A 25873-nucleotide genomic window follows, 5' to 3' on the forward strand; every position below is an offset into this window, starting at 1 on the left:
GCAGTCTTCTCTTCTTTGCTTCATAATTGCAGTAATCCTTGAACATCCTATTGAAAAGACTTCAAAAGTTTCTCTTTGCGGTGTTAATGCAAGCAAACTTTAAATGGAAATATAAAGAGACCTAATTTCCCAGCATGTGGGAAATATCTCACCAGAAAAAAAAAAAAATTATGATACTTTACCAAGTACAGTTGAGCTGGAAAGGATACAGATGTGGATTCACATGAGAAAGTTTCTAGACATAGTATTTGTCAATCACATAAAGACAGCATTACCATACTTCATGCTACACCTTTCCTGTTTCTATTGTTATCCCATTCCAAACCCCTCTGATCTCAAACACAGACATTGTCTTGGTGTTATAGTAGGGAGCCAATAAAAATCATAAGACTTGCGCTTTCCTTCCTTTTGCTTCCCTGCTTGATGTCTCAGCAGCTACAGAACAGCCAGGAGAAGCAAATGAGAGCAGCCTCTGGCACATGGGCACTGGCTCATGCTCAGCACGGGTGGAGTCCTAAGAGATTCTGGCTGCCCAAACCTCCCCGTCTTTACTGAGGCTCTTAACTCTGCCATACTTGAGCAGATCATTGCAAGGATCTGAAAAGGTCCTGACATCAAGGCAACCTTTGAAGTGTATGGCAAGACCTTGCACCGATAAGGGTCTAGAACTTCTCCATGAAAACAACGTACTGCTACGTTATGTAGACAAAATAATTCATTCCCCTCAGCATGTCAGACTTACAAGTCACTCAATTATCCTATTTTACTTGCATTGATATTCTACAGAATTTTATTTTATTTTATTTTTTAATTCCAGGCTACTAAACAGGGTCTGACAATGGAGAAAAAAAAAAGAAAAAAAAAGAACCATCTTAAGTACGCAATGCATTTTCTACCGCTTATTGACTCTTAGCAGCCAGGTAACATTGTTCTGCTTTACTTAGCACTTGTTTCATTCCTTTGTATTTCCACCAACAACTTGAACCAATTTGATACAGAGCCATCTCCATTGCTGCTTCTACATTTGTACCATTGCTTCTACAAAATTCACTGCAGAAGCCAGCTTAGGGATCAAAATCACTTTTTGCAGCTTGCTCTCCCCCTATGTTTACATTAAATGACAAAAAGTTTCCTCTCCTCTGTTAAAATAGTCTTCAACACTACTGCTCGAAGGGGAAAAATAGGCTGTTTGACAGAACGAAAGAGAAACTTCCGCTTTAGAGACTTCCACTTTAGAGAGAAAAAAATGTCTAAAATTGAACCAAACACTCAAGAGGAGCTGACCTTACAGTGTGCTTGGAAAGAGCAGATTGCACTGGATGGCTGTGGTCTGAGGTTGGTCCCTGCTGTGAGCCAGGAGCTGTTCTGGGTCCTACTGTACTCAGATGGCACTAGTAGGCAGGATATCCAAGTTCACTTCGTGTGTGGACATCTGGGTATATCAATGCTCTACCTGTTATGCATGTTGCACACTGCTGGAACACCTCTGAAGTCCGTCTGTAAGCCTTACAAATGCCTTACAGATCTGGCTCTTCCCAAAAGCATGAGTCACGTGGGAATTTTTATCAACAAAACAGTTTTATAGCGCACAAACATCAGACAGAAGTATTTGGATGTTGGCCACCTCAAGTAGAGAAATCTTGGCTTCTTAGAAACAGGACAGGAAATAGAGCATTATCAAGGATCAGGTACACCGCACAGTAAGCTAGGTAGAGGATGTGCACTGCGCCAACTCTCAAGACTTGAATGCTTTCAAAGATAAATATATCCGAAAATTGTCACTAAGTTTGTGGTTAGGAGTCAGAAATAAAATGCCATAAAATTCAAAGCATTAACCAAGGAAGAAAGAGCCTGGTGTTTATTTGCAAAGTGTTTTTTGACGTCCTTGGAAGCTGGACTCCAGCTTTTCTTTTCTTTTCTTTTCTTTTCTTTTCTTTTCTTTTCTTTTCTTTTCTTTTCTTTTCTTTTCTTTTCTTTTCTTTTCTTTTCTTTTCTTAAGTATCTGTAGCTGGTAATTTTGTGTATGCAAAGGCTTGGATGGTCATTCCAGGCATTCTGGAAAACCCATTGAGTTCTACCGTCCAGAGATTTTTTGGAAAAAGTAAGGAAAAAAAAAAAAAAAAAAAAAAGGCTATATAATGATTCTCAGAGTGTTGGTGAGGAGATCATTTTTGAAAACTGGCCTGTTAATGCAACTATGAATTTATTGCTAAGGCTAGTCAGCCAGTTATTTATGTGCCCTCTAAGCAATTACCTCTCCTTTTCCTTAGCAGCCCCTTCCTTAGGATTTTACAAAGGTATTTTTGTTCTACCTTTCCATCACTGTCAGCAAATATTACCAGTAACATTCTATAGCCTTTGCAGCTGAAAAATCAAGGAAAAGAGCCCCAGCAAAACATCCTGTCTTTTTCTTACTGACAAAAGGTATGACATTATATAACCGGAGAAAAATGGAAATGCATTCTGCATAGCTTGGAGAGAACAGCTCACTCATGGATTACATGTAGCACAGCAGGAAAAGAAAGGCCAGGACAATGTATGGCTTCATCTATGTGCAGGGTAGGTATGTGCATTATTCATTCTCCCATCCAGGAACCTGACATTCTTTCTGACCCTACAGTTTCTCTATTTGAGGAACCTAGGCCAAAGTGGAGCTTTTATACTACCCTGCATGATAAACATACTTCTTGCTTGGCTCTGAACAGAAGGAAAAAAATAAGGATGTAGCCACATGCCTGTTTCTATGGCCTATTAGTTAATAAGAGCTAGCTACAAAAAAAATAAATAAATAAAAAATGGGAGGGGAGGGGAGGGAAGGGAAGGGGAGGTGAGGAGAGGGGAGGGGATGATAAGTTTATTTCTTTAAGAAGTGAAGCCTGCCTTCTGTGGACACTAATAAAATCTGAGAAAGGGTGTCCAATTTCAATTACATAACTATAATAATGCCAACTGACAATGACAGCCCACTTGTTTCTGGAGGAGAAACAAAAGACTGAATCTTCATCTTCTCAAAAGAAATTTTGCTCTGTACATAGCATTGGGACAGCACATTATTTCCATACACAGAAAACATAACATGTAAGTACATTCAAGAAGATATTATTTCTCTTCCTGGGTTTATTAGTGGAACAAAAGTCTGTGAAATATGCTCTGATCTAGTTATAATAGTATCCATTTTCCAGTTCCCACTGTTGGCTGAATCACTGCCTGGATTACAAGTGCAATGCACAAAGGTGCTTGCCGTTGAAAAGAGCAGTTAGAGGGGCTGCAGGAGTCTCATCCCAGTTTTCATTCTGACACCAAGACAACTCCCTACCAACATCATCTTCCCAACTACAGTTAACGTGCTGGTATATTGTCAGGACTACATCATAGTCAACATCCTTTAACATCCTTTGCAAAATTCTGTTTCCGTTTTACAGCATGGCACATTTTAAAAGAAAACTTCACTTAAAAATATATATATATATATATATATATATATTTGCAGCTTAACATTCATAATCTTAAAAGAAGATATTTATTAAATGAGCCTGGATTCAGTGGAAGTTACTGAATTCTCATAGCATGAAATGATTAACATACATTTTCTAAAGCATCTAACACTGAGTCTCAGGACCCAGGAGGTTTCTAAGCACTACTGGAATAATAGTAAATGGTTAGAGCAGAGACACTTGGTTCAGTTTAATCATACAATATTTTCCTTCTCTTCAGATTTAAGAAAGCCATATATGCCAAGGAAGGTGTGTACCTCCTCTGCCAATAACAGAAGGTATCAATTTCCTGTTTTATTTCCTCATATTTTGTCAGGTTCTCTGGTCAAACATTGCCATCCAGTGGCAGGAAGAATGGTGGTGGAAATGCCATTCTTCCAGTACTACCTGGCCTCAAAAATTAGATGGGCAAATTAACAGCTTGATTTTGTTCCCTGCTACCATGTACACTTCTAATTTTAGATGTGACATATGAGTTCAGAGTGCCAAATCTCATCACAAAGATTATGTAAGAACAGCTCCTTGCTAGAAGCCCCTCATCGTGGCAAATGTTGAGAGTTGAAAGTTTTTGTTGTTGTTTCTTTTACAAATTTTTGTCATTTAAGTCCAACTAGTTTTTTCCTTGTACCAGTCTGACATGTAAGGTAGCCTAGAGCCTGTCCCTTTTTATGCTCAAGGTGAAAATAGGGAATGAAATCTGAGCACTAGAAGCATACTGAGGATTCCTCCTTAGCTATTCACTTGTCATCTCAGAAAAAGATCAGACTCAGCCTGATGTCTTAGGAAGCACAACCCTTGAAAACTCAGCTGCTCTAAAATAATTAAAAGTTGTATTCAAGTCAGAAATCTCTTCCAACCACAATAGCCCTTTTCTCCCCCCGAGACTTGTCTATTCCTACTGTCCACACCTCTGACTACAGAAACAGCTTGCTTTGTTCTAGCTACCATCTTGATGGCACCGACCTTTACCCTAGCAGCAGCACAAGTACAGTGCATCCTGGGCTTCATACACCTTCCCCACCCTGTAACCCATACAATGAGATTTCTTTCTTCTGGGTCAAGTTCTAGAGTTCTGCTCCAAGTTAGCCCACCTTGCAGCTTGCCCCCGTCCAACTGTGGATGTACCCACAAGGCTAGCGCAGCATTTTCCCAACAGGAGACTTGGAACATCTCACCAGGCAGATCAGGGAGATTCAAAACAGCTTCATCAAAACAAACAAAGTCACTAGAAACCATTACAGACATCAGATCTCTCCTTCTGTTTGTTTGTTTGTTTTGCTGCTACTGCTGGTCATTTTGCTTTAGACAACATCTTTTGGAGGAGCAAGATACGCTGCTTCAGTCTAATAATTGAATCTTCATGGCTACCTGATCTTTCCTAGCTCACATCTCGTGTTTAATAACCTGAATGTATTTTAGAATGCTTAAAATTATTCTCTATTTCTGTTATATGAAGAAAAAAAAAAAAAATCTGATCACTTGCAGATGGAGGCCTTATTTCCTTAGTAGGATAGGATTAAATTCCCTCCATATCACAGTAAATTTACTGGAGTGTTTAACTGCTAAAATGAACACTTGAACGATGTTCAGTTTCCTTAGAAGGAAGCTGTTTTAGAGTCGCTGACAGAAAGAAAAGTGTTCAGTTTAAGCAACGAGCTGTTTGTTCTTTTGTTTACATTTTTCATGGAACTATGCTATCCATTGGGCATCCCAGCCCTGCAGGACCTTTGCTTGTTTGTTATGTCACCTCACAAAAACAGTCAGCACAAATTTAGCTGGAATTCTGCCTAGCATGTGTTCCCGTTTCATCAATAGACTTCAGCCACAGCATGGCACCCTTGTTTCACTGTCATTTGTCAAAACCTGTGCCAAAGGTGAACACCCAAATAAGAAAGATGACAACCAAATGACAAGACTAAAAATACACAATCCAGAACCAAACAGTGACTAGTGGTTTTAAAAGTGGCCATAAAATGCAAACAAGCTTCTTAGAAGCTGGCAGAGGTAGATGCTGTCTTAGTAAAGCTCACACTTCTATGCAGCAGTATCCCAAGTGAGTTAATTGATTTTAAACACCAAAGTAACAGAATAAAAGGCAGACATATACCTCTCCCTTTGTAGAGGAAGAGGAAGGGAGGAAGAAAAAGGAAACATGAGCATGCACCGTACTCCATGCTTCTGAAAAGCTTCCTTTCTTTGGCAACAGCCTGTATATACAGTGCAGCTGCTTAACACAATGACAATTCATTTGTATATGAATAGTTTCAGACACACTAAATACATGCTAGTAGAAACAGCTTAAAAATATTTTTTCTAGTTTTTTTTTTTTTTTTTTTTTTTTTTTTTTTTTTTTTTTTTTTTTGCCAGCAGAGGTTGCTGTTTCCTTTATTTACTTCAGAAAACATGCAACAGCTGTACAAACCCTGAAATACTGGAATACAGGCGATGAAGTATCCATGGAAAATTGAAAATTGCTGTTTCTAAAGAAATCCATGATGTTTGGAAGTTAAACTAACAAACAAGAAGACTATTATAAATTCTAGACACTTCATTCCCCAAAATTTTTTCAACAAGAGCCCATCATCTGTGTTCATTTATCTATTTAATTCAGGTATAAAAATATTGAAAGTTGCAATAAGCCTACAGCTGAACACCACTCAACAGCTGTATTACATCTCTGTAATATTTATAGCCTTTTCTGCAACATTAATCACTGGTGCATGGGAACACAACTCGCATGGGAACTTTTGCACATCAGGGAAATAGATTGATTTCCTCAGCTCCACTGCATGGCAAGAATCCTTATGCGACTTTGCAGGTGGGGAAGGTCACAAAAACCCTAATTTGCCTGAGAAGGATGTCCAGATCTCCAGTCTTCTCTGCTAGCTCTTTAACGATGTTATTACTTGCCCTCGACTTCCATCTAAGGATAGAATGCATTGTGTTGTTTAAAAAAAAATAATAATAAAATATTTTACTTATGGCAGCAGCTTTCATTCTATTAAAAGATGTAGTTAGTCATTGAATAGCCTGACTAATCCAGCTTTAACAACTGTATTACAGCAAGACTGAAGTCCCAGTCACAGGTAACAACAGGTTATACGGAAGCAAGCATTGCATAAACATGAGTATTACCTAGAAAAATGCTCATCTTAGAATATGCCAAGGCAGGCAATAAACAGGTCAAAGATAAGGCACAGGAAGGAAATTAACCAATAAAGACAGTGTGTTATATTGTAATTCTACTTACACAATATCCAAATATACTTTATAATCATATTCTTAGTATTTTTACAGCCTAAAATGCCCTCCTCTAGCATAAGACTTCAGCTTGTGGGATTTTAATACCCGATGGTTTGCCTGAGCTCAAGCCCACCGATGCCAAAAAGAAGTCCTTCTCATTTTTTGATCAGGGCTAAATTTTAGCAACCAAGAACTTGATCAGCTGTGGTTCAGGTTTCAAAAATATAGTCTGCACTTGGACACACTAAAATGCAGACCTACAACATTTTCATTTCAAAAACCATTGGTCAGTCTAATGTTGGAAACCTCTTTGATCTTGGGTGGATTTTTAAGAGGCTGAGACTCATAGCACTGAAGGTATACCAGCTTGTTCTAACTACCAGGTAACTAAAACACCAGGATGGTTTATAGAGCAGAAAAACTTGACGTTCCACATTTCACTTCTTTACTTTTAATGACAGAGTGCAGTTAGCCTACAGAGAGAGAGCGGATTTCCTAACAACCAATGCTTTAACATAGTCTTTAAGTAGTTAACAAGAGAAAGGACCCTTTTGCTTCCCTACGAAGGAATATCCAAGCCACGTCAGAATCTGTATGACTATACTTTTAAGAGAACTTGTTTTCATTAATAAAACTATCAAAGATTTGTTTGACTTCACCTTATTTGCTCTTTTCAGCTCTTGAAAGATTCCTACAGCAAAGGAGTTTGTCTATATCAGAAAGTCAAAAGCAAATATAAATGAAATGAACTCCAGTAAGATGACAAGCAGGGGGAGTTTACAGAACGAGACCTTTTGACTACTTTTTACTGCTTTCTTATAAGGATCTATCTGGATTCTCTACTCCCATTAGACCTTTTACAGTGTGCACATTGCCAGCAGATCTTCCATATCAGTGGAGAAAACCAGCAGCAAAATAATCATATCCTCCAGCTTACAGAATTAACATCCCATGAGGAGCAACAATTACTGCTTCTATTCCAGAAGATACATCTGGCTGTGCTCTGCAGACTAGTCCCACTCCTCATTAGCACAGACATCCATTAAGTCCACTCTTACTTCCTCTTGAAACATTTACATTGACCATTGACCTGCTCTCTAGGAGTCTGCATTGTTTGGAGTGGAAGAAAGTTGGGTTTATTTGTGCGTTTGTATTCAGTTTATGTGGCAAGATTTTGGTAGCTGGGTGGGGGAAGGCACAGGGGTGGCCTCTGTGAGCAGAGCCCAGCAGCTGCCCCGTGTCCGATCAGAGCCAGCTCCAGATGGCTCCAAAAAGGACCTGCTACTGACCAGAGCCGAGCCATGAGCAGCGCTGGGTGGGCCTCTGGAAGAGGAGAGCTAAGATAGGGAAAAAAAATACTGAGCAATAGAAGCTGGGAGAGAGGAGTGAGAAACCAGGGAGAAGCAGCCCTGCAGACAGCGAGGTCAGTGCAGCAGGAGGGCAGGAGGTGCTCCAGGCAGGCAGCAGCAGTTCCCCTGTGGCTTGTGGAGAGGCCCCTGGTGGAGCAGGCTGTCCCCCTGCAGCCCACGGGTCCCACATGGAGCAGATCTCCACGCTGCAGCCCGTGGAGGAGCCCCCCGTGGAGCAGGTGGATGTGGCCTGGAGGAGGCTGCGGCCCATGGAGAGCCCCTGCAGGAGCAGGCCCTGGGCTGGAGCTGCAGCCCGTGGAGAGGAGCCCACGCAGGAGCAGGGGGCCTGGGGGGAGCTGCCACCCATGGGGGACCTGTGCTAAGGCAGTTTGCTCCCAAACAAACTGGGGGATGGACCCTGCAGTGTGGAGCCATGTGGGAGCAGTTCTTGAACAGCTTCTGCCTGTGGGCAGCCCTTGCAGGCTCAGTTCAGGGACAGCACCCCTTCTCAGTTCGGGAAGGACGGGAGGGAGCCCACATGGAGCAGGGGCAGAGAGGGACCATGAGTGAGCAGCACAGACAAAGCCTTAGGGACTGACCACAGCCCCCTTCCCTGCTCCCTGTGCCGCAGGAGGGGAAGAAGAGGGTGAGTGGGGGGAAGGTTATTTTAGTCTGCTTTTGGTTCTCGCTGATCATGTCTGTCAGCAACAGATAATAAATTACATTAATAACCCTCATGCTGAGTCTGTTTTGCCTGTGACAGTAATTGGTGAGTCATTTCCCTGTCCTTATCTCAACCCATAAGCTTTTCTTTAAAAAATTAAAACTAAAAATCATCTCCCCCTTTTTTGTTGAGGAATGAGAGAGAAATATGGTGGTGCTTAGCTACCCACTCATGTTAAGCCACTGCAATATTTTATTCCAAACATAAAAAGCAAACCCTCTTACTAAAATTAAAGTGGAACTGGCTCAAACCTACAGCAGTTGGTTTTCACTGAGGCAAAATTCCTTTTCAGTAGAGTGGCATTTGGGAGGTAAGCCAACTGACCTGTGCAAAGGGAGACAGTGATAGTGCACGGCACGATGTACACAGAACAGCATAGAGGAGAACTTTTCCAACAGAATCATCATCAGTTTTATCAGACTGCTTTCCTGGTTTTAGAAATGATTACAGGAAAGGCAGTAAATCAACATCCAAAGGAGAGCCAAACATCAAGAACATCTCTTATAACCCAAGAATTATCTAACAAGGAAAGGGAGTAGTGGTTATGATACTGAGCACACAGAAAAGGTTGAACATGCTTGCAGAACCTGTACAGCTAGAATTTAAAATCGGGAAAAAAAAAAAAAATAAATCCATGGGACTTAAATCCTAAACTATCAAAGTAAGATACAACTGCTTTATAGGCATCAGACAAACAGTTCAAAGGACTCAGACTGAGTGGCTGCAAATTACCAATACTCTGTCATATATGGTCTATGGTCAAATTATCATGCCAATCAACCATAACTGAGATTTCCGGGATTAGAATAACAACATTTAGTTGTTACTTTCCAATTTGAAGACGCTGTGGCATACCAACCAACCAACCACTTGGGAATCGTGTGTTGCTTATCCTTTGCAACTCTCGTACCGCACTGGAGCACAGGTCTGCCTGCTCAGAGGGTTCTTGATGGTTTGGAGAATAGGCTGATGGGTTGAATGGGTTGATGAGGCTGGAACCTTATGAAGTCAGTAAGGGTAAATGCAGAGTCTTGCACCTGGAATTAAATAAACATTACACAAGAATAAATGCTGCCTAGGTAGCAACTTTGCAGGAAAGGACTTTGGGCCCATCAAATGAGAAGCTAAACATGAGGCAGAACCATTTCTCTGAGACAAACGTTTACCACACACTGGCCAGTATTACCAAGAGGGAAGCCAGCAGAACAAGCAAAGAGCTACTATCTTCAATTCAGTACTTATGAGAGATTACATCTGGAGTAGTGCCTTCAGTAGTATTTTGGTGCTTCCTATTACAGGAATAACACTGACATACCACAGCAGAGTACCACTAAAAGCTAAAATGCTTAGGCTTTAAGGCTTTAAAATGGTAAGGGGACCGAAGAACATGACATGACACAAGGATAAGTGTGCTGGGTTTGCTTAGCCTAAGGATGAGAAGGTTAATGAAAGACCTATTTACTATTGTCAACTATCTAAAAAGTAGTTACAGAAAAGAAAGAGCAATTCTGAGAACCATCTGGCTCTACAAAAGGGTAAGAGGCAACAAACATAAGTTGCAGCAAAGTAAATTCCAGTTACAAATAAGGAAAAATATTCTTCACAGTGGCAGAGGTCAAACACTTGAACAGACTGCAGTGATATAGCAGAGTTTTGTCCTTAAAGATATTCAAAATTTGACTGGACGATAACCTGTTCTTACTTCAAAGTTTGATACAAATTCATTGTTGGCCATGCTTAAGGTAGGAGATCATACCAAATGACTAGTCAAGATCTCCTCCTTTAGTAATGTGTTTTTATCTTTCATATTCGGTGTGTGAAGTCAAGGCATTAACTCCCCGGTGGCAGCATTCTCCAGCAGAGCTGTTAGAAGCTAATTACTGGAAAACCTTGTACATCTTAGAAAAAAATAAAAACAGAAGGCTTTTTACAGCTTCTCAAAAAGAAAAGGAAATAGCATGCTTTGTCAGTGTGATTTAATACTATATTGCACATAATGAATTATATTTTGGATGATCAATATACTGCATGATCTTTGTGTAAACTTCAGAAGTGAATCAGAGGCTGTCAGAAGAATGGGAGAATTTGGCAGGCACTGTTTGGGCTTCTAGCACATGAGAAAGAGGCTGAAAGGTTATGGAACAACCATACAGGCAGCTGGTTATGGTATGATTAAAGGTGACATACGAAGCTACATGTTGAGGTAATTATTAACACAAGTTTCAAGCAATACTTCATGGTTTGCAACAGGTGATATCCATGATTGAAAATGTGATAATATATTATTGTTTGGTTAATAATGTAATGAGTTAATCCCTTACCATTTTTATTTCAGGCTGTCCCTTGTTATATAGACTTACTTGTCCACAAGCTGTAAGTGTAGACCTGTAAGCTTTCAGAAATATGCCAAGTTCAACAATGCTAAGTGTAAGAGTGCACCTAAAGCAGATCTCTCACAGTAAAATCCTCATGGGAACAAGGATCCCCATCAGTAATAACCATCAACACATTCATTGGTGTTATCAAGGGAAAAAAAAAAGGGGGTGGGGGGGATTTTTCACAAGTATTTCCATACATTTTCAAACAGAACAAAGCCTTACAGATTTCAGCCAAAATCAGGGGAAGAGAAAACAAGAAAAAGGAAAAAAAGAAAAAATAAAAAAAAAAGCCACTTGTTCTAATCTCAGGAAACTTGTTAGTGAATATGTTTCAGTGACAGAGGTCCCCTTCAACCTCAAGTATTCTGCAACCTTTAGGGAAAACCCACTTCTGTTTTAAGATAGCTAAAGAATAGCATTCTCTGCTTGTTTTTCTTTTTCCATGACTATTACAGGGCACAGCATTTCCACAAAAGAAAAAAAAATAATAATAATAAATAATGTTCCTCAGATTCATAGGAATTCTTACAATTGTATGTAATATGTCTACAGGCAATAAGAACTTCTGCTCCAAGAAACCAAATTCCTGGAAGAAGTTAAAGGGAAGGTTAAACACCAGAGGAAGACAATTCAACTGTCAAATCTGTTCTGTAGACAGTAGAAGTCTAAATTATGGTTTTAGCTAAGTCCAGGAAGTAGCTAGAAATTGAAGTGAACTATTTTCAAATAGCTCATAAAGAAAGAGCTGTTCTATTTTATTTTAGTTTAGGTTTGTTGTTGTGTTTTGTTTTGTTTTGTTTTTATGTATTGTTTGCTTTAATAAAACAGCATAGTTCATAGCACTGTTGCTGAAGTGTTCCAAATTATCCATTTAATTCCAATGCAGTTTACAACATGTCATTTTATATTAGACTACTTTCTTTTTTACTTTCAGTTTTGAGCATGTCTACATTGGAAACTTGACCCTATATAATGTGTTTCTGTCTTCTTCTGTAATTAAACATTTAAAGTGATTAAATTAAATTAAAGTAATTTCTATAACTTATTCAAATTTTCGTAAAGTCTGTCACATGTTAGGCCAGGCCACACAGTGCTTGTTTAGGCATAAGTTTGTCTATAAAAATAATAATTCTGAAGTTTGTTCCAAATAGAACAAGTTTAAGATACTCCACAGTTAAAAACAGGATCACAGCTGTATGGAACTCAACACACTGTAAAAATGGTCAATGTCTTCATGTAATGTATAAATAACAAGCACGGACTGTAAAACCTATCATTTGCTTCTTCACTCTACTCAGTCCAAAGATTTCAGGTTAAATCCTTATTTTTGGATTTAAAAAAAAAAAAAAAAAAAAAGTCAATAGGACCATCCAGAGAAGAAAAATGAGATGTGTACAAATGTCTCAAAAATACAGCCTAAGATAGTAAAATTGGGTTATTTAATGATGGAGAAGAAGCAGATGCAGAATCTCTGTTCATAGAGAGATTTTCTCATACCATCCACGATAAACCAGAGAGGTAACAAAGGGCTTAGCTCTTAGAAGAAACCCTTTTAGGTCTCAAGGAACACTGTACTAGGTGATTTTGAAAACTGTCAAGACTTTTACCTGTAAAATCTTGCACATGGACAAAGACAGCCAGACTATTAGTGCTACAACAAAGTCTGTAGTCACACCACCATGGATTATTTAGCCTCCCCTTGCCAGTCTGAAAGTACTTGACAGAAATCTGAATCACAGGAGACTACTGCTGGCCTGCTAAAGCGGGGAGAACAAGGAAGGTCTGGAAGGCAACTGATGAATTCCTATTGGTATTATATCGGTATATAAGGAATTTACACAGTGCTTTTATTTTTTATTATATTTTTTAAAAATGAATTAAGGTAAAGGGATTTGTGTAGAACAGTGTCAACAAGAACTCACTAACATGAGTTTATGATCTAAAAGCACAGGAAAAACAATTAACTTATGACTGAACAATATCATAATCTCTGAAAAAAAGATGGAGAAATTACTAATGTACAGAAGTCAATCTATGCCAGATTTTTCTTACAGACTATTTTACGCTCAGCCCTGTCAATTCTTACAACCTAGGTTATTCAGCTGCTCCTCACTCCTCAGCCATCACTCCCTGGAATCACAACCTGTCTCCAGCCTAAGAGAGCACAACGTGAATGAGACTGGCTCATAAGATATACCGCTATTCCCCATCCCACCCAAAAGCTGACAGGGTGATGTAGTTCTGCCAGCTGGGTCAGAGGTTCTTTCCCTATTGCATTAACTTTAGGCTTTATGGCTACATCTAAATGGGGAGATGCTTCAGAAGTTCTGAACTCTGAGAACCAAACATACTCCTTATTTGCAACCCAGCCCAATGTGGGAACAAGAACAAGCAAAAACTTCATATCTTCATTTCAGCTGTAAGGAAACCTGCTCACACAGGCTGAAGGGAAAGCACAATACTTTGCTACTTTGGCTATGGTTTCCTGTCAACAGTGGGTGGATAACATAGCATCAAGGTATCCATCCAGTGTTTGGTTTAAATATTGCTTGTCTGTTCCAGAAAACACAGTTTAAGTTGTTTACTCAGCTAAGTATCCTTCTATTTTGCTGTTTTACTTGTATCTCGTAGTTTAGTGTCTTGCTGTTTTGCTATTGGGGCATCTCCAAATGCACTTATTTCAAGAAGCTTTCACTTAAAGTAATAAGGGAAAAGAGGAGAAAGGGTAGGAGCTGGAAAGCCTAATAAGAGGCTCCCATATGGTTTATATTACTAAGACCCTTTAAAGGGTAACAGTTAAGAGAGACTCTTGTGAAAGCAACCCCCAGAGGAATGCAAGGGTTATGTGGACCAGTCCTGAATGCATCTGAAATACCACAGTCCTGTTCTGGACTTTTGTAGAGCATCAGTCCATGTGCAAACCAAGACACAGAGCCAAAGTCATCTCGTAAGACAAAAAGGGTATTTGTTTTTCTATTTGAAGTATTGCTTAATAAGATTTAACTATCAAAGCACAGATTAAGCAGACTTCAAAACTGCTTTTAAATTGGCTTGTAATTTTTGCTGGATATATACATGACTTCCCAGGAAAATAACCTCTTATTAAACATCTTCTTTCTTCAGAGACAATGAACCTTATTACTCACACAACATCTGCTTTACTGCCATAAGGGAAGTTCTCCAAACCTGAAGCATACTTTTCATATGCCTGCCTGGCCAGCAAGAAGTGAAATAACTTGGAATTCACAGTCCCACTCTCTACCTGCATTAAATCGTCTTATCACCCATGTCAGTCATTTTTATACCCTTCCTTGGTGTCATAACCAGGCTCTTGATTGAATTCACCAGTACACATCTGAGAGATAAATATTTACACATTCGATCCAAATTCTATCTCTGTTAACTTACTATTGAAAGGTAAATGTATAAGTAGCAGAAATTGACAGGGGACAAAGTGGTTCTGAAGACAGCAGAGACTTCAAAACAGTTTCTTATGGAACAGACTTCTGAATTGTTTTCTGAACTTTGGAGAACTTCACTTCAAGAACTGTTGAAAATAACATTGCAATTACTACATCAACAACTTTCAAGTAATACACAACATTTAAACCACTTTAAGAAGTATGTTCTTCAGAACTTAAAGACATACCTCAAAAGTATGCTCTGAGTTTCCTCAGAATATTGCTGGTGTTTTCCAAAGCTAACAAAATTTGAAGTTGAAGCCATATCTCATCAAAAGTTCTACATAAATAGACATCATTCTTCTTCTTGCTCATGAACAGATCTTCTAAAAGACCCTCTTTCTTTTAAACAGTAATAGCCAAACTTCTTGGCAAAAATAAATAAATAAGTAAATAAATGAATAAACCAAAGTATTACAAGATCACAGGATATATTACCAAATTTAAGGCAGCTGTGGGAAGCAGAGCTTACAGATGGGCTCTCAGGTGAGCAGCAAGAGTAGCAATGCCTGAAAGTGTCACTACAGGACTGCATGGTGCAACTACCACAGATTTTCAGAGGGATTTCAGAGCTCAGATTATCAACCAGTTCCAACTTCTCTCATGTCAATCACCAGTCACATAACGTATATCTCTCGGTAGTATAGAATTATAGAATTGTTAATGTTGGAAAAGACCTCCAAGGTCATCTGGTCCAACCATCCCCCTACCATCAATGTCACCCACTAAACTGTGTCCCTAAGTACTACATCCAACCTTTCCTTAAACACCCCAGGGATCATAGAATCATAGAATATCCTGAGTTGGAAGGGACCCTTAAGGATCATCAAGTCCGACTCTTGACACCGCACAGGTCTACCCAAAAGTTCAGACCATGTGACTAAGCGCACAGTCCAATCTCTTCTTAAATTCAGGCAGGCTCGGTGCAGTGACCACTTCCCTGGGGAGCCTGTTCCAGTGTGCAACCACCCTCTCTGTGAAGAACCCCCTCCTGATGTCAAGCCTAAATTTCCCCTGCCTCAGCTTAACCCCGTTCCCGCAGGTCCTGTCACTGGTGTTAATGGAGAAAAGGTCTCCTGCCTCTCGACACCCCCTTACGAGGAAGTTGTAGACTGCAATGAGGTCTCCCCTCAGCCTCCTCTTCTCCAGGCTGAACAGGCCCAGTGCCCTCAGCCGTTCCTCGTACGTCTTCCCCTCCAGGCCTTTCACCATCTTCGTAGCCCTCCTCTGGACACTCTCCAACAGTTTCATGTCCTTTTTATACTGTGGTGCCCAGAACTGCACACAGTACTCGAGGTGAGGCCTCACCAGCGCAGAGTAGAGTGGGACAATCACCTCCCTTGACCTACTAGCGATGCCGTGCTTGATGCACCCCAGGACACAGTTGGCCCTCCTGGCTGCCAGGGCACACTGCCGGCTCATATTCAACTTGCTGTCTACCACGACCCCCAGATCCCTCTCTTCTAGGCTGCTCTCCAGCGTCTCATCGCCCAGTCTGTACGTGCAGCCAGGGTTTCCCCGTCCCAGGTGCAGGACCCGGCACTTGCTCTTATTGAACTTCATGCGGTTGGTGATCGCCCAGCTCTCCAACCTATCCAGATCCCTCTGCAAGGCCTTTCCACCCTCAACAGAGTCCACAACTCCTCCAAGTTTGGTGTCATCAGCAAACTTGCTCAAAATACCTTCTACTCCTACATCCAGATCGTTTATAAAAATATTGAAAAGTACCGGCCCTAAAATGGAGCCTTGAGGGACCCCACTGGTGACCGCCCGCCAGCCTGACGCAGCCCCATTCACCACAACCCTTTGGGCCCTGGCCGTTAGCCAATTGCTCACCCATCGTATGATGTTTTTATTTAGCTGTATGGTGGACATTTTGTCCAGTAGGATCCTATGGGAAACCGTGTCAAAAGCCTTGCTGAAGTCCAAAAAAATCACATCAGCTGGTTTCCCTTGGTCCACCATACGGGTGATCTTATCATAAAAGGAAATCAGGTTAGTTAGGCAGGACCTACCCTTCACAAACCCATGCTGGCTGGGACCAATGACTGCTTTGTCCCCCAGGTGCGCCTCAATAAGTTCGAGAACCATCTTCTCCATGATTTTACCAGGCACTGACGTGAGACTGACAGGCCTGTAATTGCTAGGGTCTTCTTTCTGACCCTTCTTGAAAATCGGCACAACATTTGCCAGCTTCCAGTCTACCGGGACCTCTCCAGATGGATGATGACTCCACCACCTCCCTGGGCAACCCAATGCCTGACTCCTCTTTCTGAGAAGATATTTCTCCTAATCTCCTAAACCTCCCCTGGTGCAACTTGAGGCCATTCCCTCTAGTCCTATCACTAGTTACCTGTGAGACCCCCAGCTCCCCACAGCTTCCTTTCAGGCAGTTGCAGAGTGCAATGAGGTCTCCCCTGAGCCTCTTCTTCTCCAGACCAAACACCCCCAGTGCCGTCAGCCGCTCCTCACAGGACTTGTGTTCCAGGCCCTTCACCAGCTTTGTAGCCCTTCTCTGGACATGCTCCAGGGCCTTGATGTCCTTCTTGTAGTGAGGGGCCCAAAGCTGAACACAGCACTCAAGGTGTGGCCTCACCAGAGCAGAGTGCGGGGGAGCGATCACCTGCCTGGCCCTGCTGGCTACACTGTTCCTGACACAAGCCAGGATGCCATTGGCCTTCTTGGCCACCTGGGCACACTGCTGGCTCATGTTTAGGTGAGCATCAACCAGCACCCCCAGATCCTTTTCCTCTGCACAGCTTTCCAGCCACTCTGCCCCAAGTTTGTAGCACTACATGGGGTTGTTGTGGCCGAAGTGCAGGACCCAGTACTTAGCCATGTTGAACCTCATCCCATTGCCCTCTGCCCATTGACCCAACCTGTCCAGGTCCCTCTGCGGGGTCTTCCCATCCCCTGGCAGATTGACACTTCCCCCCAACTTGGTGTCATCTGCAAACTTACTGAGGGTGTACTCAATTCCCTCATCCAAATAATCAATAAGGATATTAAAGAGGATGGGCCCCAACACCGACCCCTGGGGAACACCACTGGTGACCAGTCTCCAGCGGGATTTAACTCCATAAAACCAGGCACTGATTAACTCCATAGTAACCAGACACTAAGGAGTACAAGATACTTGCAGGTCAATAGCCCATATGTTTGTAATCACTGCACCAGAATATCAAGCCAAGAGAGTGATATCAATTCTTTGTTCTTCTGACGATGAACTTTAACATCTCATGGTCTATTAATTATGCAACGCAGTTAAAGACTATAAAAGTAATTTGGTAAACCCACAACTTCAGTGTAAAGTGATGTGAAATTTTCTTTTATTTCCAAAAGGTGTTTGTACACTTGTGAAAGAAGCCAGAAGAATGGATATGTTTACACAGCAAAATCAATCTCCTCCAAAGGACTTCTAAAAACATTCCATAAAGAAGGGAATTATAGAGTTGTCAAAACTAGTTTTCAGTAAGAGACTATATCAAAGATGAACAAGTTTATAAATAAAAGGTACCAGGAGGTGTTACTATTTACTTCAAATAAGACCAAAGGCATCAAGAGAAATAATATGCCATTGTCAACAAGTACCAGATGGTGGAATGATTTCTTGAATGCCTTGTTCAATTATGAGTAACCATGAACACAGACAAACACCATCAAACAAGAGGAGGATATGTAGTTGCATAAAACAAAGGTCAAGGTCTCAATTATATTTTTCCCCAACTATTTCCTAGGAGTACTGAGAAAAATAATAGACCTCTTCATTTTTTAAAACAGTACTTTTAAAAGTAAGTACTGACAATTACCGGTGGCTCCTCTTCATTGTTTTCCACATTATGGGCCACGTTCCTCCATTATTATTCATCCTGAATATCATCCAACATCACTAATCTATTGTTTTTAAACTGAACACACTCACTGCTAAACTATTTATTCAAAATTCATAGCATCAAAACCTAGATTTGTTATTTCACATACTAGGAGTTCCAGAGACCGTAAACGTTGTTACTTCCGCTTCCTTTGTCCCTGGTCCAGTGGTGCCTGTAAGAACAGTTCAGATTTCCTATTTGTACTTGTTCATAAGGGGAGGCCTTATGGTCGTCCAGGAAGGTTCCTGTTCTGTAACAGATTAGGTTAGGAAGTAAAGCAAGAACATGGCGAAGCAGGAAGGAAACGACAGCAAGGTGAACGTGTGCTATATCCACGCATACATGTTTATCTCTTAACTTCCCAACAGTAACAATGAGAAACAAATATGTTTTTCTTTATCTGTAACTTGACCTGCCTGCATATCTCAAGAGGGTTTTAAAACATCCTTCCTTATCACACACTTATTCTTAATATATATTTTTAAAAGCAGAACTATGCTTTAAACATATTTTTATATGTTTAAATGGAAAAAAAAAAAAAAAGACTGTATAAGGGAGAAAAAATAATTATTTTTCCCAATTGCATGATGCTCATGCCTAGATTTAGATCAAAACAATCTCTAACAAATTGATTATGAAGCTCCAGCTTATAAAGAAGTAAGTTAAAACCCATCTTTTGCAACTTCACAATGTATTAAGTATGTTAGTTACAATCTTTGGGACTAGAATATCCAACATTATTAGCTACAAAACCCATGACTTGCTAATGTAATTCCATTAATGAGACATTTTCTAACAAGCACCTTCTCTGTCAACCTGTAATTATTAGAATGCTTAACTACTTCCTATGTTCATTCCAATACAACAACGTACAAGTTTCCAAATCATGTGATTATAAAAGACAACCCCTAGTTCTTAATATGCACACAAACAAAACAAGCGATATTTTGCAGCTGCATTATTTCTTTTCCTTCTCAGATTCTCCACATGCAAACTTAAAGGAATAAATAACCCTAGACAAAGTGTTTCCTATGGGAATGCTCTTAAATTTTCATTTCAGTGGCAAGCTCCCCACCCTCTTTTATTTTGTACTTTGTTGTACAAGTGTGCACATTGTCCCAAATGCTCTACGAAAGGTCATGCTCTCAGCAGTTCCTTCACCTTGGCATGTAGCACTTCTCCCCAGCTGCAACACATCCTACAGTTTAATCCTATCTCAGATGCAGTTAAATCTCTGATAAAACCTTACTGGCAAAAGTGCCACATGAAAGTAATGTTTTAGAATCCAGCTATCATTCACCCAATCTCACTTCCTGTAAGAATTCTACTGTTTCAAAAACATCAGTGGTTGCTAATCAGTCAGCTGAAGATGAAACGTAGCGGCATGCCCAGCAGTGTCCTGGCACACAGCACCTTACTGATGCTGCCAGATCCCTTCCACAGAGCGCTATTGTCTCTGAAGGTAGCTTGGAGGCCTTTGGGATTCTGCTGATAGCAAGAAGCACTTAACAGTTTCCTTATTTCTACCACTACAAAGCAATGAGAACTGCACCATCTACCTCTGCTCAAAGCACAGGAGGGCACAAAACCATCTCATCTGTGCAGGCATCCTGTCTGCACCCCTCCCCACCCCACGCACACCTTTGTAATCTGCAGTATCTTCCTAAGCAAGAGAGAACAATTCCAGTGAGAACACAAATGTCCTTTTTTATTGTTGTTTAGAACTCTCCTCCAAACAAAAATCACTTTTGTACTGAAATACAGAATATTCCATAAGCTTCTTTGGATGATTTCTCTCCTTTTTTTTTTTTTTTCCTTTGGTTAAAACTTGCAAGCTATTTGTATCTCCAGAGCCACAGCCAGCAGCTTATGAAAAATGAAACTAACACTTCTGAAGTAGTTTTCTTTCCGCCAGCTGCACTTCTCCAAAGAGGATGGAAAACAAATACAGTTGGTACAAGGATAGTCCTAAACTATTGCATATCAATGTCAGTGTGGCAGCATGATGGCAAATGCACTGTATACTCTAGCTGCAAAGTGCTATCAATCACTTTAAGACAATTTCCCTATCCACATCTGTAAATGTGTAATACAAATCACTGTCACTAAAGATAGAAAACAAAATGAGAAAATCTTACAGAGCTATTTTAATAGGGCATGAGCAAATCTTTCTCATGTTCTGTTCCAGAACAGCCCCATGGATTTTTAGCAAGCAACTCTACAACAAGAATGGAATGAGAAATATTGAGGGTCATTGAACACCAGACTTCATGGAATCTTATGCCAAAGTTATTTTGCTTGGACTACATCTTAATCATTTTGAACAGGAAAGCAAACAGTGCTACTTAAAACACATATTCCATGCACGTGCCAGGAAGACCACCGTACACCATACCATACACCACAGCAAACAATAACGCCTTGAGAAACTCGGAGACTCAAACACTCTCTGTGCCGTTAGGTTTCACTGGGACACATTTTTAGTTCATCTCATATTGCCATACTGCTCATTCCCTCACTTTAGGATGCATCACTACAAAGAGCTTTAGCCCATTTTATATATACATGCAATAGTCTATGAGAAATATGTAAGTTTTTTCATAGCTGCAAGTTTTAAGAGCCTATATGAAAATTGCTTGGATTTTCAGCAAACAGTTATAGTTTCATAGTTGTAAATCTGTACTGAAAAGAAGTGGAAAAGAACTCACACAAAGAGCACAGAAGTTTGGCTGGCAGCCGGCCTGCACACAAAGGCACATACAGCTCGCTGCATTCACTTCAGAAGGCTGTGGGAGTGCCCTATTGCACATTCCTCACTTGCAGGTACATTTTCTGAAGCTGGTTTTGAAAACATAATCCCATCAAGTTGCTGTGAAAATGGTTCCCTACACCAGCAACAGCCTGACAGCTACTGGTATTAATAGAAAGAAAAGAAAAAAAAAAAAAGTTACTGAAATCTGATCAGGCCATGGAAATTGCACACAAAGACATTCAGATATCTAAAAGACAGATGGATTTATAAAAGATGTTGCAAATTGTTGAGGCAAATCAAGAACTCCAGAGCCAAATTAACTCACAGGATTTTAACCACACAAAGATGCCTCGAAGTGTGGCCCAACTCCATTAATACCAATGCAGCACAGCGAAAGTTCTGACACTGTAGACTAGGCATGCCACTAAATGCCCTCAGCTGTGAGTCTATCTACAACGTGCATTTACTGCTTTCTAAGCAACACCTGGGTGCAATTTGCACATTTGCAAAAAGACAGTCTGCTCTTGGACAGTGCTGGCCCACACTGCTAACCCCCTAGAAGTGGGAACTCTTAATAGAATTAATAAGTAGCAGTCTTTCATAATCTACAATGTTGGCATTTTTTTCCCACATATTTCCAACTTGTTTATATTCTGTTTCATTGAGACTGAGACTCTCTTCTCCTTCATTACCTTCATGACCCAAAGCCAAAAACAAAGGGTCAGTGAATTAAGCTCAATGACTGTCTTCTCTTGTAAGGTGCTATTACTCAGATTAAATTTCAGGTCTCATTTAGAGTGTTCGTTTACTATGTCCAGTGCCCCTTCTAGTCATAGCCATAGATGTGTATTTATTGGCAGCTTTATTATTTTTCTAAAACCATTTTACTAGAAAATAATTGTATTCTTGTCTTTTCTTCTAAAGCTATTTGTTAGACAATGCCTGCTCCATCCCTTCTCCATACATTCTCATTCAGTATTAGACCTTAGTTCCATTTCCCATCCACACTGCAGGATTCATCCTGAAAATAAGGCAGCTTGTCACAAAGCCAAATGCATTGACTTTATTTCAAAATATTTCCTGACCAAAATCAACAGTGTTGTGTAGATTACAAGCACTTCCCGTTAATGCCATCAGAAAGGAGATTAACACCTATTAGGACAAAGAAAGCATTCCTTGCTTTCTCAAATCAGAAACTTTTTTTTTTTTCCGACTTTATTCCTTCTTCAATTCTTGAACATTCCATTTAAGTTCACTGAAATATTTGTAAAACCACAACTCAAAACAGTATCTCCTATAGGTTATGTTGCAGTTTATATTAAAATGTTGTTTGTTAAAATCTGTTAGAATATTTATATTATTACAAAAAGTCAGTCTGCAGGGCAACTGAGATAGTAGCAATCATACTGCTAGTCAGGCTATGGATATCTCACTCTCTGTAACCCTATAGCTGCAAAGACCAGTTATAAAGCTATGTTCATCCATGTTGATGAATCAGAACAAAAACATCATCCTGTCTTATTATGCTCTGATCATATTTTATGTCTGAAACATAAGATTCTTATACAAACACTTCAAAGTGTAGAGTGGAAAGATTTATTTTACACAGTGAAACATATTTAGCATCAGTGAAAAATATTTTAATATAAAAAGAGACGTAAGTGTATCTTCTAGTTATACCACCATCACTGAGAAAAAAAAAAAAAATAGCACAAATCTACCTTGTCTATTACTTTGTGGGCAATCATCCAGGCAGGCTCTTAGGCACGAGGAAACTTTAACACCCACCCTGCCTACCTGCAAATGTGCTATGTCTCACAACACCAACAGAACTGATCTATGCCAAGTGAACTGGCAACATAACACACAGAATGGAAATTTGCTTTCTGAATGGCCAGTATGGATCACCTTGTATAGAGTCCGGATAAGCAAAGCAAAATTTTTCAGTAACATTTGCCAGAATTTCAAAACCAAATTTATTTTTTTTTTTGCCTCATTAATGCTTTTTTCTTTTTTTCTCTTCAAAAACAAACAAACAACAACAACAACAAATAGAACAGTTAGAGCAGTTAATTTATAGGCAGGAATGTCTAACATAATCTGAAATTGTAGGCATCTACTGCAGACTAGCTTAGTAAAAGCCTTGTTGTGATTATATACTTCCAGGTAATTTATTATTCAGACAATTTAGAAGGAATCCATATTTGTCTTGCCTTGAGCCTGGGAACTTGGTTCAACTAGGATTTCTGTCCATAACAGATCAAAATAAAACAAAACAAAACAAAAAACTACCACAACAACAAAACAAACAAACAAATATTTCTTCCCAGCGTCTTTTTCCATGTAGCAGTTCCTATTTTTTTTGCTAGGAAACAGGCTCACCCTCTGTACACACAGAGCTGCTCTTTAATCACAAAATTTCCATAGCTTATCATGGGGTTCTGACCATGGGGAACCTACCATTCATCATCAGGTTTAGCCCAGGAGTACATGGGGCCAAGTTAAAATTTAGTTACCCTTGCTGGATTTGTTTTTGACCAGCCATAAACAAATGAATCTAAGACATAAAAATTACAGGCATGTTAATTTGAACTTATTATCATTTATTTATCTTGATATGCCTTCTTAGAACCGTTGTTGTTTTTATTTTGTGCTTACATTTCTGCAAAGCTAGAATTTTAATTGTTCACTCTCCGTACTACCGTGCTCTCATCTGGGAGCAGACTTACCTCCTGCACAACCTTCAGCAGATAAAGTTGGAGCTGCCTGACATTCCTGCTCCTTTCCCTTTGAGGAGCATATCTGGCCTCAAAGGTCATTTAAAGGGGATTTTCCACTCTTCTGTAAGATTAGGATCTTAAAGATCCTAATACAGACATTTCAAGGCCAGACATCAGTCCCTACACTGAGGTTTACCATCAGTGAAGCCACACTATTTTTCTCTTAGTCTTTGTCAAAGCAATATCTTACTATTTCTAACAGTATCAAGAGACTATATTCAAGAAAAAATGTTGACTTACTAAGCAATGGTTGGCAATGTGACATAGATAATAATAGCAGTAATGACAGAGTGGATTTGAAAACAAGACAGCAGTATGGAGCTGCTCTGGCAGCCAGCATTCAGCTTACCCTGCTGAAGTTCCAACCACCCCAGCTTCAACACCACCCTTATCCCTGACAGCTCCGTTACTGCCAGGGGAGTTTGCCTGCCAGTGCTACAGCTGAATCTTCAATTCGCTAACCTGCAATAATTAGCCCACTCAGAACGGGACAGCTCTTAACAGCATTGCCAAGGCTTTGTCGTTGGAATTAATAAATTAGTTCCTCTGAGAAATTAGGAGTCTAAGGAGAAAATAGGAGCTGAAATAAATTTTTAGTGTACACCCTTGTGCTATCAGTCTGAAGTCATTTTGCCCTTCAGATTGCAGCAATGAATAACTTTCACCTGAACTCTGCCACAACCTCTCAGCTCTATCTCAGCACCATGATGAGAAAACAAATCAGCAGACAAATCCATCCTCATGCAAAGCCTGGAAAATATAATACTGTTTTTGTTCTTCACTCTAGGTGGCCTCACTAAAATGAAGTTTCCTTTAGTCGTCTGAGTGGACCTTCTCTGAACACCCTGGTTGCTCCACACCTCTCTTGTACTGGGGGCACAGAACTGGACAAAGTGCTCCAAATGTGCTCTTACCTGTGCTGAGGCAGGAATTGCCTCCCTCCACTGGTCACACTCCCAGTGCAGCACAAGACAGTGCTAGTCTTCTTTGCCACAAGGCCACGTGGCTGGCTTATGGTCAATTTCCTGTCCACCGGGACCCCCAGGTCACTTTCTAGAATGCTTCTTTTTAGCTGGTCAGCCCTCAGTATATACTGATGCGCAAGGTGATTTCTTCCCATGTGCAGGATTTGGCACCTCCCCTTGTTGAACTGCTTGAGATTCTTGTCAGCCCATTTCTTCAGCCTGCTGAGGTCCCTCTTGATGGCTGCACAACCTTGTAATATACAACCACTCTTCCCAGTTTTGTGTCCTCAGCAAACTTCCTGAGGGTACTCTGCCCCATCATCCATGAAGACGTTGAACAGGACTGGAGCCAGTACTGGCACCTGGAGTACTCCAGCAGTTACTGGCCTATAACTACACTTTCTTCTACCGATCACCATCCTCTGGGACCAAGCATTCAGCCAGGTTTCAGCCCACCTCACTCTCTGCTCATCCAGCCCATAATCACCAGCTTCTCTCTAAGAATTATGGGACACACCATCAAAAGCCTTACTGAAGGCAGACAATATCTACTGCTGTCCCCTTACCAATCAAAGCAGTCATTTCATTATAGATGGCTATCAGGTTGGCTAAGGTTCCCCTTTGTGAATTGACAATGATTAATCGCAGTCACCTTCTTGTCCTTCATGTGCCTGGAAACTGTTTCCAGGATTAGTTGTTCCATCACCTTTCCAGGAGTCGAGGACTGGCCTGTAGTTCCATGCACCTTTCCTGCACTTTTTGAAGATAGGAATGACATTTGCTTTCCTTCAGATCTCAAACACCTCTCCCAGTTGCCATGTTCATTCCAAGACTATTGAGAGAAGACTCAATTAC

At 40.4% G+C, this 25873-nt stretch overlaps 1 long non-coding RNA gene across 2 annotated transcripts; it reads right to left on the minus strand.

The window, feature by feature from the left end:
• Positions 1 to 5877: 5877 nt before the first annotated feature.
• LOC110351681 (uncharacterized) lies at positions 5878 to 21566 on the minus strand. Of its 2 annotated transcripts, none has more exons than XR_002399422.4 (3): positions 21230 to 21566; positions 9666 to 9847; positions 5878 to 6417 (listed from the first exon to the last, which is right to left on the minus strand). It is a non-coding gene; the product is annotated as an uncharacterized lncRNA (long non-coding RNA). The 2 variants fall into 2 exon arrangements; XR_011812545.1 differs by having other exon boundaries at positions 5882 to 6417; positions 9721 to 9847; positions 21230 to 21560.
• Between the last annotated feature and the right edge of the window lie 4307 nt (positions 21567 to 25873).

Source organism: Anas platyrhynchos, chromosome 13 (assembly GCF_047663525.1).
Source record: "Anas platyrhynchos isolate ZD024472 breed Pekin duck chromosome 13, IASCAAS_PekinDuck_T2T, whole genome shotgun sequence".
NCBI classification, from domain to species: domain Eukaryota; kingdom Metazoa; phylum Chordata; class Aves; order Anseriformes; family Anatidae; genus Anas; species Anas platyrhynchos.